This window comes from Erinaceus europaeus, chromosome 10 (genome assembly GCF_950295315.1).
Source record: "Erinaceus europaeus chromosome 10, mEriEur2.1, whole genome shotgun sequence".
NCBI classification, from domain to species: Eukaryota; Metazoa; Chordata; class Mammalia; order Eulipotyphla; family Erinaceidae; genus Erinaceus; species Erinaceus europaeus.
The window spans coordinates 91,239,960-91,256,226 of NC_080171.1; positions in this window are offsets into that span (position 1 = coordinate 91,239,960).

Sequence of the window (16,267 nt, forward strand, 5' to 3'; positions counted from 1 at the left end):
TTTCTCTCTTCCCCTCTACACTCTCTTCCCTTCTCATTTGCTGTCTGCCCTAAAAAAAAAAAAAAAGAAAAAAAAAGGAAAAAAATGTCTATAGGAATGGTGGATTATTGTGCAGGTACTAAGACCCAGTGATAACTCTGGTGGTCTGGTATATGACATTTAAATAATTAGAACTATAATAACATCCCTTACTTTGTCAGGGAGTAGTTATCAGGCTTTTTTAAAAAATATTTATTTATTTATTTATTATTGGATAGAGACAGAGAGAAATTTGGGAGGATAGAAAAAGAGAGAGACAGAGAGATACCTACAGCCCTGCTTCACTACTTGTGAACCTTTCCCCCTGCAGGTAGTGACCAGGGGCTTGAACCCAGGTCCTTGCACACTGTAATGTGTGCGTTTAAGCAGGTGTGCCACCACCTGGCCTCTGTTATCAGGTTTTAATATAACAGCCCATGCAAACCCACTGTCAAGATGCCTGAACACAGAGTAGGATTTTGGAAAATTTGTCTTTTTTTTTTTAAAGTGTTAACTGGGTAGAGAGGCAGAACTTGCCTAGACCCCATACATAATCTTTTCTCCCTGAGTAGTTTTCAGCTGGGCACAAAATCAAGATACATTTTTCAACCTCTTTCCACTGTGGTTTGATGCAGCCAATATGGACCAGTTATGTTCTATCAGATTCCTAGAAAACCCTCTTAAGAAGATAATATCTTCTTCACCCATTTCTTTCCTTCTTTTTCCCTTTTCCCTTCCTTCTTCATTTCCTTTTTTATTTTGTATTTTCATGAGTGATTTAATAGTGACCTACAAGATTATAAGATAAGTGATTTACAAGATTATAAGATAATAATAAATCATAACTATTATTATAAAAGATAATAACATAATAATAGTTCTACACCACTCCCACCACCAAAACTCTGTGCTCACACACTGCCAGGATAACTACCATAGTTCTCCGAGGTCTTAGATATGGTTGACCACACACACACACACACACACACACACACACACTATATATATATATATTTGAGGTCATATGTTTCAGTTGTCCATATTTCTGCACATGAGGGAAATCATCTGGTAGTTGTCTTTTAGTTCACCACCAGTTCCATCCATTTTGTCCAAAAGGGCACAATATAGTCTTTTTTAATTGCTCCGGTGAGTACATGTCCCATATGCTGCTACTTCTTTTCCTCCTCATTCTTATTTTTGTATTTGTAAGACTCAAATGAGTGATTTTTATTATACTGTTAAAGACTTTTTTCCTCTTTACTCTATAAAAGTAGTTCTCACAGGATTCTCTTCTGGATATTTTAAACTTTTAATCAGGAAAATGAAAAGGAAGAAGAGAAGCATATGGGAAGCATATGGGATGGCTGTCCCCATGTGGAAGCTGATGCCCATTTTTATTCATTTCTAAGACCCCCCCACCTTCATTGTCTTTTTAAGCCAGGGGGGAGGATTGAGCAGGGCTGGGATGCTAGTGGGCTCCCTGTTACCATCAGCCACTGGATGGGCCTCCTTCAGGAGGAGCCTTAAGGGAGAGGTAGTTTTTTTTTTTCACCTCCAGGCTGGGGCTTAGTGCTAGCACTATGAACCAATTTTCTTGGCAGGGGAGCTAGAACAACCCAATGTAAAGCATATAACAATTAGTTAAAAAGAAAAGGGAAATTGTTGTATGCTTTACATTGGGTTGTTCTAGCTCTCCCCCTGCCAAGAAAATTGGTTCAGTCCTGCTAGTTTTCGCAGGCCCGCTTGTCCCCGCCCCAAGGAACCCCGAGAGAGTTCCAGAGTTCCAGAGTTCGAGAGTGCTTGGCGCCGCTGTGGGGGAAAGAGGCAGCAGAGTTCTGTTTGGTGATTAGTTTGGGTTAGTTTATGAATCGTTGTTCCTGAATAAAGAAATACAGCTTCCCTGTCCAGCCGTATGTCTCTGGTCGTCTCTGTTACCCACCCGTGAAGCTAGCCCGGCCAGCTGGAACTCCGAATTTTAACAAGAGATGATGCAGGGGAGAGCGACACTTAGGAAGAGGCAGAGTGAGAGTCTGGAAGGTACTTGATCTAGGGGATTTGGGGCCCCAACATGCCCACCTTGGAAAAGTTACTTCTGCGCCTGGCTTATATGGGAGAGACCTTAAAATCTACCTTCAGGAGAACTCTCTCTGTCTTGCTATTTACAACCAAATTACAACTAAATAGAGTACAAGAAAAGCAAACAATATGGGTGGTGGACACTGAGATGAAGAAGACCCCAGAGAACAACTACTCTTGCCAGAAGATTCAAAAAAGGACTTTTAGGAGTTGGTGATGTCTGGCTTGAGATTTGAAGTGACTAGAGCTGAAGGCAGGAAGTTCACTGACCCAGCCAAGGCACAGATGACATCTTGCATGAGTCTAAAGACAAAATACACACACACACACACACCACACACACACACACACACACACACACACACACACACACCAGTCATGTGACAAGGGTCTCTATGGGATGAGAGAGGGATGTCCATTTTCCTCAGAATTGGTAACAGAAGATAAATGAATAAACTGAGTGAACAGGGTAGTGTGTGAACAATTTTCTTCAACAACTCCTAATAAATTCGACTGTCCATTTTCCTTAGGCTCTCAAAATCTTCACACCTATACTACAGAACAAGGGATACTGCACCCCAATTACTATCCAGTGTGTCTGACTCCCCACTTGACTTCAAGGTCAAGGACTTTGTTTTACTCATCCTTATACCCTGACTGTCCAGCCAACCTGGCAGGAGGAGCCTTAAACAAATGTTTGCTGACTGAGTGAACACATTTGTCCATTTTCTCACAGAGGGCTAGAGAAATCATTCTGTGGTGAAACTGAACTCTGGTTTCTTCTATCTCCTGCTAACCCAGATCAGTTCTCTAGACACTGTGTCATGGGAGCATGTGCTTAGTTCAGGTTCGGTATTAATAAAGAGGGTAGGCTATACAAAAGAGCTTCCCTTGCCCTTTGGAGTTTCCCCACTGGAAATCTCCATTTAGAAAAAGCCCTCAGGGAAGAAAGATCTTGTTAGGTGGCTTCCCACTGACTTCATGTGTGAGTCCCTGAACCTGTGTAGCTCCTTAGACTCAGGATGCTGCCCCAGGGTGGTACAGCCTGTGTGGAAGAAATCTTGTCTTTCCTTCAAGTTGTGGGACTGTAGTGCTTCAAAGCATTTGAAGTAGAAGTCTCAGATCTGTCCTTCACCAGTGTGTACCAGTTCTGACCCAGGGTACAGTTTCTCACACACTCATTCCATTTTATAAATTGAGTACCAGTCCAGGCACTGGAAGGACTCCAGGGCTTTCAAGAGAGGCCAGGTGTCACTTGTAAGATTTTCCACTAGCTCTGGTTCTCATTCTTCCCACATATGACAAGTTTATGTGGCAATGCCTGTGACTCTCTACTTGCAGATGCTCTCTAGCTGTGTGTGTAGCATGGACTTTCATTGCTACAGTCTTCCTCATAGGTAGGAGTTGGTGTGTGACTCCAGTTCTTTCCCCATCTTCTGGGAGCATATCATGTATCATCTCTCAAGGTCCCCAGAGGAAGACTGAGCTCTTAGTTATCCACAGTAGAAATCTGATGATTAACATCATTCCCCCCCCCCATTGGCATAAGGAGGGTCTTGTACATGTATGATTTAAGCTCTCTGGATTTTTTCACAAGGAGAGAATCAGAACACCAGTCAGCTTCTTAGGACTTGCTTGCAGGCACTTTTATCTCTCTAAGACACTACTTCATTCAGAGAGAGAAAAAAACAGAGACACTACAGCACCAGACAATTTACTACCTCTTTTTTTCCGAGTATTTTTTCCACCTCACCCGCACCACTGGTGCTTTCTGGGATTGTTTCTTTTTTTGTTGTTGTTGTTGATTTAATAATGATGAACAAGATTGTAAGATAACAGGGGTACAATTCCACATAGTTCCCACCACCAGAGTTCTGGATCCCATCCCCTTCACTGGAAACTTCCCTATTCTTTATCCTTCTGGAACTATGGACCAAGACTCTTTATGCAGTGCAGAGGTGGAAGGTCTGGCTTTCGTAGTTGCTTCTCTGCTGGACAAGTTGATTGGCAAGTTGATTGGCAAATTGATTCATACCATTAGCCCCGCTCTATCTTTCCCTAGTACGGTAGGGCTATGGAGAGGTGAGACTTTTGGATATATTGGTAAGGTCCTCTGTTCAGAGAAGTCAGGATGGAATCATGACATCTGCAATTTGGTGGCTAAAAGGCAGTAAGTTACAAAGAAGGACAAACTGTTTAATAAAAAGGAACTCAAAGGTAGGAATAGAGGAGATAATATTAGGGTCTTAATGTGGGAAGAAGCTAGGAAGTCTACTTTAGGTATGTTGCAAAGGGGCCAATACTGCAAAGTTCTGTTTGGTGATTGGTTTGGTTTAGTTTATGAATCGTTGTTCCTGAATAAAGAAATACAGCTTCCCTGCCCAGCCGTTGTCTCCGCGTCTCTGTTACCCGCCTGTGAAGCTAGCCCGCCCAGCTGGAGCATCCGAATTTTAACAACAAATGGCGCCCATGTGGACCTGACCTGCGCACCTCTCAGATAAGTAAAGACAATTTGGCTACCGATGCACTATGGCCTTCTCTTCTGCTTGTGAAGAGATCTCCAAAGGCCTCTGCTCTTTCTTCACGAGACTGTTTTGCTGTTTCTGGAACATTTATCTCTGGACCACTCTGTGGTTTCCACTCGCTCGGGCGAACTCAGAACAGGCAGCGGGAAAAGCCAGCGGGAGGGAGGCGAGGCACAGAGCTGCTGTTTCCACCTGGTTAAACAGCTAGCCAGCCAGCTGCTCCCAGACAACCCCGCGCACCGCGCCCGCAGCCCCGCGACCCCGCAGCACACAGGAGCCCGATGCCAGCACTCTGGAGCCCGATGCCAACACACTGGAGCCCGATTCCACCACACAGGAGCCCGATGCCAGCACGCAGGCCAGCCCACAGGAGCTGGCTCTCCACCGCGTGGCGCAGGGCACTGTACGCGTGATCCCTCCACACTGCTCGGCCACTGCGAGCAGGGCAGCAGACATGGCAGGGCCATGGGTCAGGGCCATGGGGCCGGGCAGCGGCGGCCTATCATGGCCACCACCCCTGGGCACCTAGGCCCACGCCTTCTACAAAACTGGCCTGCCTGCCCTCTTGCTATGAATTCTGGAACGATCCCAGACCTCCCGGACCCCCGGACTCCCTGCCAAAACTGGGCACACGAGATCTCCAGCCGCTGGTCCAGTCTGAAGGCAGACAAGCTGGAGTACGCAGAGATTTGTGCAGAGATCACAACCTGCAATTCCTAGAAGTGAAGCTCCGCGGGAAGCCACCTCCAGATGGTGAACCCCCCCTCCCCAACAACTAAGACAGTACAGATTTAAATTCGTGTTTAAAATGACATGTCTTCGTAACAAAGGTTTCCCTCCTTGTGTATTAATAACCATGTTTATGTGTATGTTTAAAGTTTGGTAAACAATAAGGCTAAATTCTTACTAGACAAAGTTAAATGAAAAAGGTTTTCAATGTAATTCTCATAAAGATAAAATTAACTTACATTTAAAGTCTGAGGTAAAAATTAGTTAACAATCAATATACTTTAACTAAGTTGGTCTAAACAAAAGGTTAAATAGACTTGTTGATGTGTAAAACTCTCCATTACCTTCTTTATTAGAAATGGTAGATCGCACAATGGCTATGCTAATTATTCTCATGCCTGAGGTTTCCTTTCCTGACTCCATCTTGTATGGGTGTAACAAAAGGTTAAAAAGATGTTGTTGATATGTAAAAGTCTCAAATTCCTTCTCTATTAGAAATATGCTAATAATAAGTTTTGTTTCATAGTAAGTAAATTGCAGCCAGCTGCCTTTGGGACTCTAGGCCGTTCCCCACCCCCATGCAAATGCCCGTCAAGAAAGTACGCCCCCCAGAGGCAAGAAATGTTTTTTTTAAGCTGATAAAGTTTTGCCCACAGAAGCAAAAAATGGCCGGCCCCCTCAGGCCTTCCCTTGGCAGCACACTGGTTTTTGTTACTTGCTTACATGTTTCTCCATGTTTGTGCCAGTTTCTTTTTTTAAAATGCCTGTATGATATATGTTCCTGTTCACCCCACACCCTTGATACTATAGTCATTTAGTTAAAAAGAAAAGGGGGAATTGTTGTATGCTTTACATTGGGTTCTAGTTCTCCCCTGTCAAGAGAATTGGATCAGTCCTGTTAATTTCGTGGGCCTACTTGGCCCCGCCCTGAAGGAACCCCGCGAGAGTTACAGAGTTCCAGAGTTCCAGAGTTGGAGAGTGAGAGATAGTGCTTGCGCCGCTGCAAAGAGACAGCAGAGTTCTGTTTGGTGATTGGTTTGGTTTAGTTTATGAATCGTTGTTCCTGAATAAAGAAATACAGCTTCCCTGCCCAGCCGTTGTCTCCGCATCTCTGTTACCCGCCTGTGAAGCTAGCCCACCCAGCTGGAGCCTCCGAATTTTAACAACAAAGGTAGGAATAGAGGAGATAATATTAGGGTCTTAATGTGGGAAGAAGCTAGGAAGTCTACTTTAGGTATGTTGCAAAGGGGCCAATACTTTCATAATTTTTGCCTGAGCATGGTAGCTAATATGCAGGTGGACCTAAAATATTGTCTGGGAAGATTAGCAAGTAGCTCCCAAATATGAGGAAAATATATAAATATAATTAACTGTTAACCCCATTTATTTGATCTAGGGCCCATATATATTCATATTTAGCACAGGAGCCTGTGTAAACTCTGAGTCCCTATCAGCCTGAGCTTGCATTCCATGGTCACAGCTAGGAACATTCTAGACTGTACTCATTTCAGGACCCGTCTTCTTTGAGTGGTGGCAGAGTATGTTGACCCAGCCTCCCTCCAGAGAGTGGGGCAGTCCCTATTTTTGTTGATATACAGTGAGGGCAAGGTCATGGAGAGGCCCATAAGAGTTAATGCTGTTGTTCCTGATGGAAGTGACAAGTGATGATGGAGAGAAGGATCTATTAGAGATCTAGCCCCTTGTATCTGTGTGGGAATCCAGACATTCCCTGACTAGAGCCCCAGATGATGGGATGATCTGATATTGACCAAAAAAGGCCATCAATAAAGTGAGACAGACTCTTGCCTTTACCCAGATTTTGTAGTACTATTTTTATCTGATGAGGTTAGACTTAATCCCAGTTGTTAAGTCATTGAGTGCCATTTGTTGTATCCAAACCAGTATGGGACTATGGGATCTGGCCTCAAGTTAGGGAGGGAATAGACATGGGGTTTAAGTGAGATTAAAGTTAAATTTAAGTTTTACTGCATTTTACTTGTTTGATGAGTCTAGTAAAGGTTGACATAGGGGACAATAATTGTCCTTTAGTATATATATTTGCCAATATATCTTTTCGTCAACTGTTTGTAGTATTTCTTCTAAAGCTTATCAAGGGGCAGCATTAATGCTGTTGCAGTCAGGAGAGATTAGAAGATATCTCTTTATGTATCTTTTGGTCAATTGTTTATAGTATTTCTTCTAAAGATTATCAAGGGGTAGCATTAATGCTGTTGCAGTCAGGAGAGATAAGAAGATATCTCTTACTTTCTTTTGTGTAGTTAACTGAGTAGATAAAGCTTGGGATTATTTCTAAACTAACCACTTGAAGTCAGAACCAACCTAAGACACAAAGCATCAGTCCTCACTAAACTGACCTTCTAACATGAAAGTATATTGCTAATCTACTTATCAGTAGAGTATTGCTGCAATACTGTTACACACCCCACAAAATACACAGTCTAGGTTGACTTTGGGGGCATGGAAAGTCTTTTTGAAGGAAATGATATTAAACGGAATCTATGATTTGCTTCAGATTTCTTCTGATTGCTTCCCTTAATCATATAACAACAGATGTCAATAGCTCCCCTAGAGTTTTACAGAATATTCTGCTGAGGTTTCACATGAATTTCTTTGAGAGGAAAAAGAGGGTTGGAGAACTAGAAAACTAACTTGGAAGCTGGTACTGATTAAGAAGGTGACTTGATTTGGCAGCCACATGTGACATAATTCTCATACCAGTTCTTGGTGACTATGTCATGCATAGAATTTTAGAGATGAGGGGACACATTCAGACAGAACCCCCCCTTTTTACGTTTTCAACCTCCTCTTTTTTATATTGATTTACTAATGATTGACAAGACCAGAAGATATAAGAGGGGTACAATTCCTCATGATTCCCACCACCAGAGTTCCACATCCCATCCTCTCCACTGGAAGCTCTCCTATTCTTTATCTCTCTGGAATTATGGACCCGAAATCATTATGGGGTAAGGAAGGTAGAAGGTCTGGCTTCTGTAATTGCTTCTCCACTGGACATGGGCATTGGCAGGTCAATCCACACTTCAAGCTTGTCTCTGTCCGTAGTGGGGCAGATATCTGGAGAGGTAGGGTTCCAGGACACATTGGTAAGGTCATCTGCCCAGGGAAGTCAGGTTAGCATCATGGTAGCATCTGCAACTTGGTGGCTGAAAAAATCATTAAGATATAAAACAGTGGTCCAGGAGGATCAAGCATGGAGTCCCGAGTTTGATCCCTGGCAGCACATGTGCCAGAGTGACATTTGGTTCTTTTTCTCTCCTCCTATCTTTCTTATAAATAAATAAAATCTTTAAGAAAAAGATATAAAATGGAACAAATTGTTTAATAACCAGGAACCTAAAGGTAAGAATATAGCAGAAGATATTTGGGGTCTCCTATTTGGAAAAAGCTAGAAGGTCTATTTTAGGTATATTCCAGGGGACCCATAGCTTTACTAAATTTTTCCTGAGCCTGACAGCTAACATGCAGGTAGCCCAAAGGTATTGTCTGGAGAGATGGTGTCATAGTTGGAAATAGGACTAGAAAGCTGGATCAGAGCAGAGAGCAGCTCCAAAATATGGGAAAAGTATATAAATATCATTAATTGTAAGCCCCATCAATTTGATCTGGGGCCCATATTCAACACAGGAGACTGTGTAGTCTCTGTATCCCTGTAGGTCTGAGCTCGAATTCTGTGGTCATAGCTAGGAACATTCTAGGTCAGACAGGAACCCAAGATCACACAGCCAAGCAAGGCTGAACAAGAATTCTGCCTAGTTTATCTCCAAAACTCACTTGACCATCATCTTTTGCTACCAGTTCCTGTGCTGGTCTTGACACTGTGCTTAGAAATGCTGCCAGATGAGGGATGATAACTGTGGTTTTACTAACGAGACAACTGACTCCTGAAACTCAATGAGCAAGAGTGATGGCTTTGATTAAAGGCACACCATATTGGATCAAGTTGCTGAACCCTCCACTACTTGACTACAAGTCCTCTGACCCCTCCCTGCCACCTTGCTGCCTGTGAGTCAGATGGCAAGTCCCTAACAACCTTCAGAGGAAGACTAACAATAGCTCTTCACAGAACAGAGGAGGCCCTAGGGCAACATGATTGTTGCACAATGGGGTTATGGCTAAGAATGTAGCCTTGAACTGGTACTACCTATCTTCAAATGTCAACCTCTTAAGCAAATAGAACAGTGTAATTTGAGCAAAGCATTTACCTAATCTGTATCTCGGTTTCCTCATCCATGTTATAGGATGTAAGAGTGCCTACCTTGGGATTGGAAGATAGCTCATCCCATAGAATATACATTTTAGCAAGTGTGAAGACCTGAGCTCCAGCCCCCTAGCACTACATGGGAGTAATATGCAAAGGGGACTTCACATGCGTTGAAACAGTGCTGTGGTGTTTCTTTTGTTCTCTGTCTCTCCTTCATGATCTTGGAAAAACAAAGAAAGTAAAAAGAGTCTTCTAGGAGCAGTCGAAAAATCAGCATGAATCCCCAGTGCAGCCCTTGTCCCTTAAATTAAATAGAGAAAACAAAACAAAACAAAACTATCTTCTGGATTACGGTGTGGATTAAATATGATAATAAGGAAAACATCCAGGATGGTGCTTAGAACAGTATGTACTCAGTAAACATCATATCTGTACTTCACACGATGGTTAATAGGAATAAGCATGAACTGAGCAATTGATGTGATTCCATTTCCCCCTCTTGAGTCAGTGAGGTTGGCATTATTAACCCATTTGGCAAAGAAGGTGGGAGTTCAGAGAGGTTAAGTGACTTGCTTAGAGCTACACAGCTGGTTTCAAGGTGAATAGCCAGACACCTCTGATCACTGCAAAGCAACCCCTTGGTCCAACACCATTTACAACCTCTACTCAGAACCTGATTCAACAAAGTTCAGGGTTGTCCTTTATCCTATTGGTGAAGGCAAAACTCTGGCAACATGCTGTCTGTGGACAACTAAACTATTTTTCTAGAGAACATCCATACCTCCTGTAGCAGATTGTTTCTCTTGTAGCCAACTGGGGCCTCAGGCAGGACCAGCCAGTGTTGGAATCACACTGTTTCCACTCCAGATCCCAGACTGCACAATCTGATCCTCATCTCCATCCTGAAGGGTCCTACAAGTCCTCCCCAGAGTGCCTGTCAGGGTACACACCCAAGACCCATCTTTACATCTTGCTAGCCTAGTAGCACACCCATCTTTTAAACTCTGGGCGCTGCTGTAATATTAAGGCAGTAATTTATATACTTGGCTCCTGAGCTTCTGGCTGTTTCAAAGGCATTGATCACCCCGGAGCACTCATACATGATTCAGGCTTACTCCTCCAACTCCTCTGCCAGCTATTGATTCCAATGACATTATTTATCAATTACGAAAGGTTTATTCCTCACTCGCTCCTGCACAAAAGAATCTGTGCATTTATTTTACAGCATGATTTATTGACACGTCACCATGCATTACATGGGAAATTGAATTTTTGGAGGCTGGAGAACCTTAGGAAATTTCACAGGTTCAATTAGACAGTAGAACATCAAAGAGTTTAATGATACAATTTTTCATTCATTTGCTGGGAGGGAGGAGGCCCCTGGGTCAGGTCAGCTTGGAACTCCAAACTGCTCAGGTGTGCATGAAATGATGAAGACCTCCAGGCTGAAACCTTCCTCAGAAACTTGGCTCAGGGTTGCCCATTTATGGCTCCTGTGTTCAAGCTATTTCTTTAAGCTGGGCTAACCCTTTGTCTTCAGAGCAATAAATCTTTCCTTGAGTTTGGGGGAGACTTGGCTAGATCTTTCTTTGAAATATGTGGCAGAAAGAAGAAAGAACACTTGTAGTGATAGGATAGTGGACGAATGACATGCTTAAATCTTGTTTTTATCATCCCTCTGCCCCAACAGACCCAAAATTCTTTGTGAGTTCCTAGGGGCATCCTCCCCATATCTGCTGGTTAAGTCGTCCCTCCCCCTACCCGCCTTAACTCAAGCTCTCATAACACTTCACAGTGTCTATGTGTCACTGTGATTATCTCATTTTTAAGAAATATATATTTTTGGGAGTCGGCAGGTGGCTCAGTGGGTTAAGCGCACGTGGCGCAAAGCGCAGGGATCTGCGTAAGGATCCCGGTTCCAGCCCCCGGCTCCCCACCTGCAGGGGAGTCGCTTCACGGGCTGTGAAGCAGGTCTGCAGGTGTCTATCTTTCTCTCCCCTCTCTCTCTGTCTTCCCCTCCTCTCTCCATTTCTCTCTGTCCTATCCAACAACAAAGCAACGTCAACAATGGCAATAATACCCCAACGAGGCTGCAACAACTAGGGCAACAAAAAGGGGAAAAAATGGCCTCCAGGAGCGGTGGATTCATGGTGCAGGCACCGAGCCCAGCAATAACCCTGGAGGAAAGAAAAAAAAAAAAATATATATATATATATATCAAAAAAAAAGAAATATATATTTTTAGAATTTTTGTTTATTATCTTTATTTATTGGATAGAGACAGCCAGAAATTGAGAGGGAAAGGGGAGATAGAGAGGGAGAGAGACAGAGAGACACCTGCAGCCCTGCTGCACCACTTGCAAAGCTTTCCCCCTGCAGGTGGGGACAATGGGCTTGAACCCAGGTCCTTGCACGTTATAACATGTGCGCTCAACCAGGTGTGCTACCACCCAGACCCAAGAAATAATTCTTTTTTAAAGATTTTTAAACTTTTATTTATTTAGTTTGATAGGACAGAGAGAAATTGAGAAGGAAGAGGGATAGAGAGGGAGAGAAAGAGAGAGACACCTGCAATCCTGATTCACTGGTTGTGAAGCTTTCCTTCTGTAGGTGGGGACCAGTGGTGGGGGCGGGGTGGGGTGGGGGTTAAACCTGGATCTTTGAGCATGGCAGTCAACCAGGTGTTCCACTGCCCAGTCACTTGTGATTATCTGACTAATGATACGTCTCCCTTGGACTGGGATTCCCCCAGGGCACTGTTGATTTAGCAGTACTACCATTCGTATCTACTGCTTGTAATTTTGTTTTCTAGAATCCCATTCTCTATAGGGTTTGGGATAGAGTTGGTCAAAATGGGAAAGATACAGGAGTCATTGTTCTCATGGTGGGTTCCTGCAATTATCTTCCTCCTCTTCATCTTCTCCTCCTCCTCTTTCTTCTTCTTCTCATTCTTCTCCTCTTTCTTCTCTTTCTCTTTCTTCTTCTCCTCCTTCTTCTCCTTCTTCCACTTTTTTTTTTCCAGAGCACTTCTCAGCTCTGGCTTATGGTGGTATGGGGGACTGAACTTGGGACTTTGGAGCCTCAGGCATGAGAGTCACTTTGCATAACCATTATGCTATCTACTCTCTCCCTAATTCACCTCCTCTCCCCACTTAATTTACTAAATGGAATAGCTTTTCTTAGTCTTCTCTGTAAACTGGTTTCTCTACCTAGTCTGGCATTTGGGACTGAAAAATCGTCGCTGTCCTTCTGATTTTTATTTTCTTGCTGTTTATACCTTCACTGGGCTAACTCCTCTCACATGTACAAATTCCCTTACCAACTCCCTTTATTCCTTTATTATTTTTTTTTCTTCTTCATGCCTCCAGGTTCATTGCTGAGGCTCGGTGGCTGCACTACAAATCCACTGCTTCTAGAGGCTATTTTGTTTTTCCTTTGTTGCCTTTGTTTTATCATTGTTGTTGTTATTATTGTTGTTGTTGTTACTGTCATTGTTGTTGGATAGAACAAAGAAATGGAGAGAGGAGGGGAAGACAGAGGGGGAAGAGAAAGACAGACACCTGCAGATCTGCTTTGCGCTTTGCACCATGTGCACTTAACCTGCTGCGCTATGGCCCATTCCTCACCTTTATACTTAAAGTACTTGTGTCTACTCCATTCTTCCTGATGCTCTCTCAGGCTTGATATAGTAGCAGAAATGTCTGTTTTGCTTCACTTGCATATTTTAGAGTCAATATAATAGATATAGTTGATCAAAAAAGCCATGACATATTTTTCAAGAAAAACAGAAAAAAAATGTCATGAATTTTCTGACAGTTCAGTATATTTTATTTTTATATATAAGAGTCAAGAACTGGAAACAAGTTAAATGCCCATCAACATATGATTGGATAAAAAAGATATGGTAGATGTGTGCAATGGAGTACTATTTAACTATACAAAGATGGAATATTGTTTTTGTAACAAAAATGTTGATGGATCTAAAGACTATTGTGCTAGTGAAGCTAGATGTAGAAAGAAAAATACCACAAAATTCATATTTGTATGATATGTAAGGAAATCAAATGCTTGAGTGAACTAAGTAAAGCATAGTAAGCTTTTGGACTATAAGAGCAAATTAGTGCTTACCAGGAGGGGAAGAAAATTGGGAGTAAGGGGGGTAAATTGGGCAAAAGACATCAGTTATATGGGGAAGGAGAGAATTAGACTTTTAGTAACAAACTAGGTAGTAGATGCAAATTTTGATTTATAGTAAGGCTCAACTGAAACATACATAATGTTATAATGCAAAGTTACTTCAATTCAAAGTAATAAAGTTTGGGAGTTGGGCAGTGCGGCAGCAGGTTAAGTACAAAGCACAAGGACCGGCTTGAGTATCCCGGTTCAAGCCCCCAGCTCTCCATCTGCAGGGGAGTCGCTTCACAGGCAGTGAAGCAACTCTTCAGGTGTCTTTCTCTCCCCCTCTTTGTTTTCCCCTCCTCTCTCCATTTCTCTCTGTCCTATCCAACAACAACGACGACAACAACAACAATAATAACCATAACAAGTTAAACAACAAGGGGAACAAAAGGGAAAATAAATAAATTAAAAATAATAATAATAAAGTGTGTTGCATTTTGTTGATGAAAACACCCCTCTCCTCTAAGTGTTTAATTCACACGACATTTATTCTTATTTATTAGTGATTAAAAATTGTGAGATAACAAAAAAATGTGCCATAATAGGGGTATAATTCTGAACTATTCCCACCACCAGAGTTCTGTGTCCCCATTCTCTCCACTGGAAAAAAGCAGTAGTTGTCCCAAGGTCACAGATATGGGTTGACTACTATAAAATTATATAATTATCTATATTTACTCACTTACTATGGTCATGCTTTCTCTTCCAGTTTGTTACTTCTTCCTAAATGTTATTAGTGATTTAATATTAATTTACAAAATTAAAAGATAATAGGAATATAACTCCACACTGTTCCCACCACAGAGTTCTGTATCTCCATTCCTTCCATTAGAAGCTACAATAATTCTCCCAAGGTTGCAGCTATGGGTTAACCATTATTTTTATAACTGTCTATATTTATATATCTGCCTTTCAATGCCTTCCTTCCCTTTCTAAGTCACACCTACACCTATTTTTGCATTTGAATATTTTTCCTTTTTTTCCTCTTCTCTCTCTAGGTCCTAATGGAATTGGAATTTAGAACCTTCTGGTCATCTTCTCCTATCATTTCTCCCCCCTGGGAGTATGAACTAAAATTCTTTTTGGTGTGCAAAAGGTGGATGTTCTGGCTTCTGTATTTGCTTCTCCACAGGAGATAGGCATTAGCAGGGTGATTCTCCCCCCACTTGTTTCTATCTTCCCCTGGTGTGGGAGGGCTATGGAGAAATGAGTTTCTAGCACATATTGGTGAGGTCGTCTGCCCAGGGAAGTCAAGATAGAACCAGGATAGCATCAGCAACTTGGTGGCTGAAAGGTGCTAAGATATAAAACAGGACAAAATGATTAATGAACAGGAACCAAAAGTAGAAATAGAGCAGAAGAGACTAGGGGGTCTTAGGGTGGAAAGAAACCAGAAAGTTTATTTTAGGTGTTATCCTAAGGGCCCATGACTTTTGTAGTTTTGCTTGAGTTTGATAGCTAACATGGAGGTAGAAAAATATACTGTCTGAGAAGTTCGTATCAGAGTTGAGAATAGGGTTAGAAAGCTAGATTAGGGCACAGAGTAGCTCCCAAGCTTAAAGAGTAAAATTATGAGTAAAATTAACGGTTTACTATGAGCTCTATGAGTAAAATTAACTGTTTACTCCACCAACCTGACCCAGGGCTCATATATATTCATATTTAGCATAGGAGCCTGTGTAACCTCTGAGTCCCTGTAGGTACGAGCTCACACTTCATGGTCACAACCAGGAATATTCTAGGCTGTCCTCATTTGAGTACCAGTCTCCCTTGAGTGGCAGGGTAGATTGACCCAGCCTCCCTTCAGAGAGTGGAGCAGTCCCTACCATTGCTACTTTATAGGAAGGACAATTTCCTGGAGTGGCCTGTGAGAGGGCTAATGTTCCTGATGGAAGTGACCTGTGATGGTAGAAAGAGGAATCTGTTAGTGTGTAGGGATTTCCCTAAGATCCCAGATAATGAGGTGGTCTGGTACTGACCAAAAGACCATCATTAAGTGAGCCAGTCTCTTGCCCTCATCCAGCTTTTGTAGTCCTTTCTTTATCTGATGAGCTTAGATTTTTCTCCCAGTTGTTAAAGCATTGAGTACCATCTGATACATCCAAACCAGTATTAGGTTTATGGAGTCTGCCTTCTTTGAGCCTTTCTATTAGATTGCAAAGCTTATTAGTTCTAAGTCTGATCAGTTAGAGAATTTATGATGCCTTCTTTAGGTCCTTCTACTATGATCCTAGGCTTATTAGATCTAAGTCTAAGCATGGAGGTATATTAAATACTTTTACTTTGAAGTATATAATTGCCTCTTGCTTATAGATACATGTACACCTGTACCCAGTACCATAAACCTTAGCCTGTAGTATCTGCCACTTTGTTAGATGACATGCCATCTGAAATGGAGCTAGGTAGTCCCATGTGTTAAGAAAGATCTCACCAGATTAGAGGAGTTGGGAGGTTGACACCTCAGGCTTGTCTCTGGCAACAATCTGTAGTAACAAGT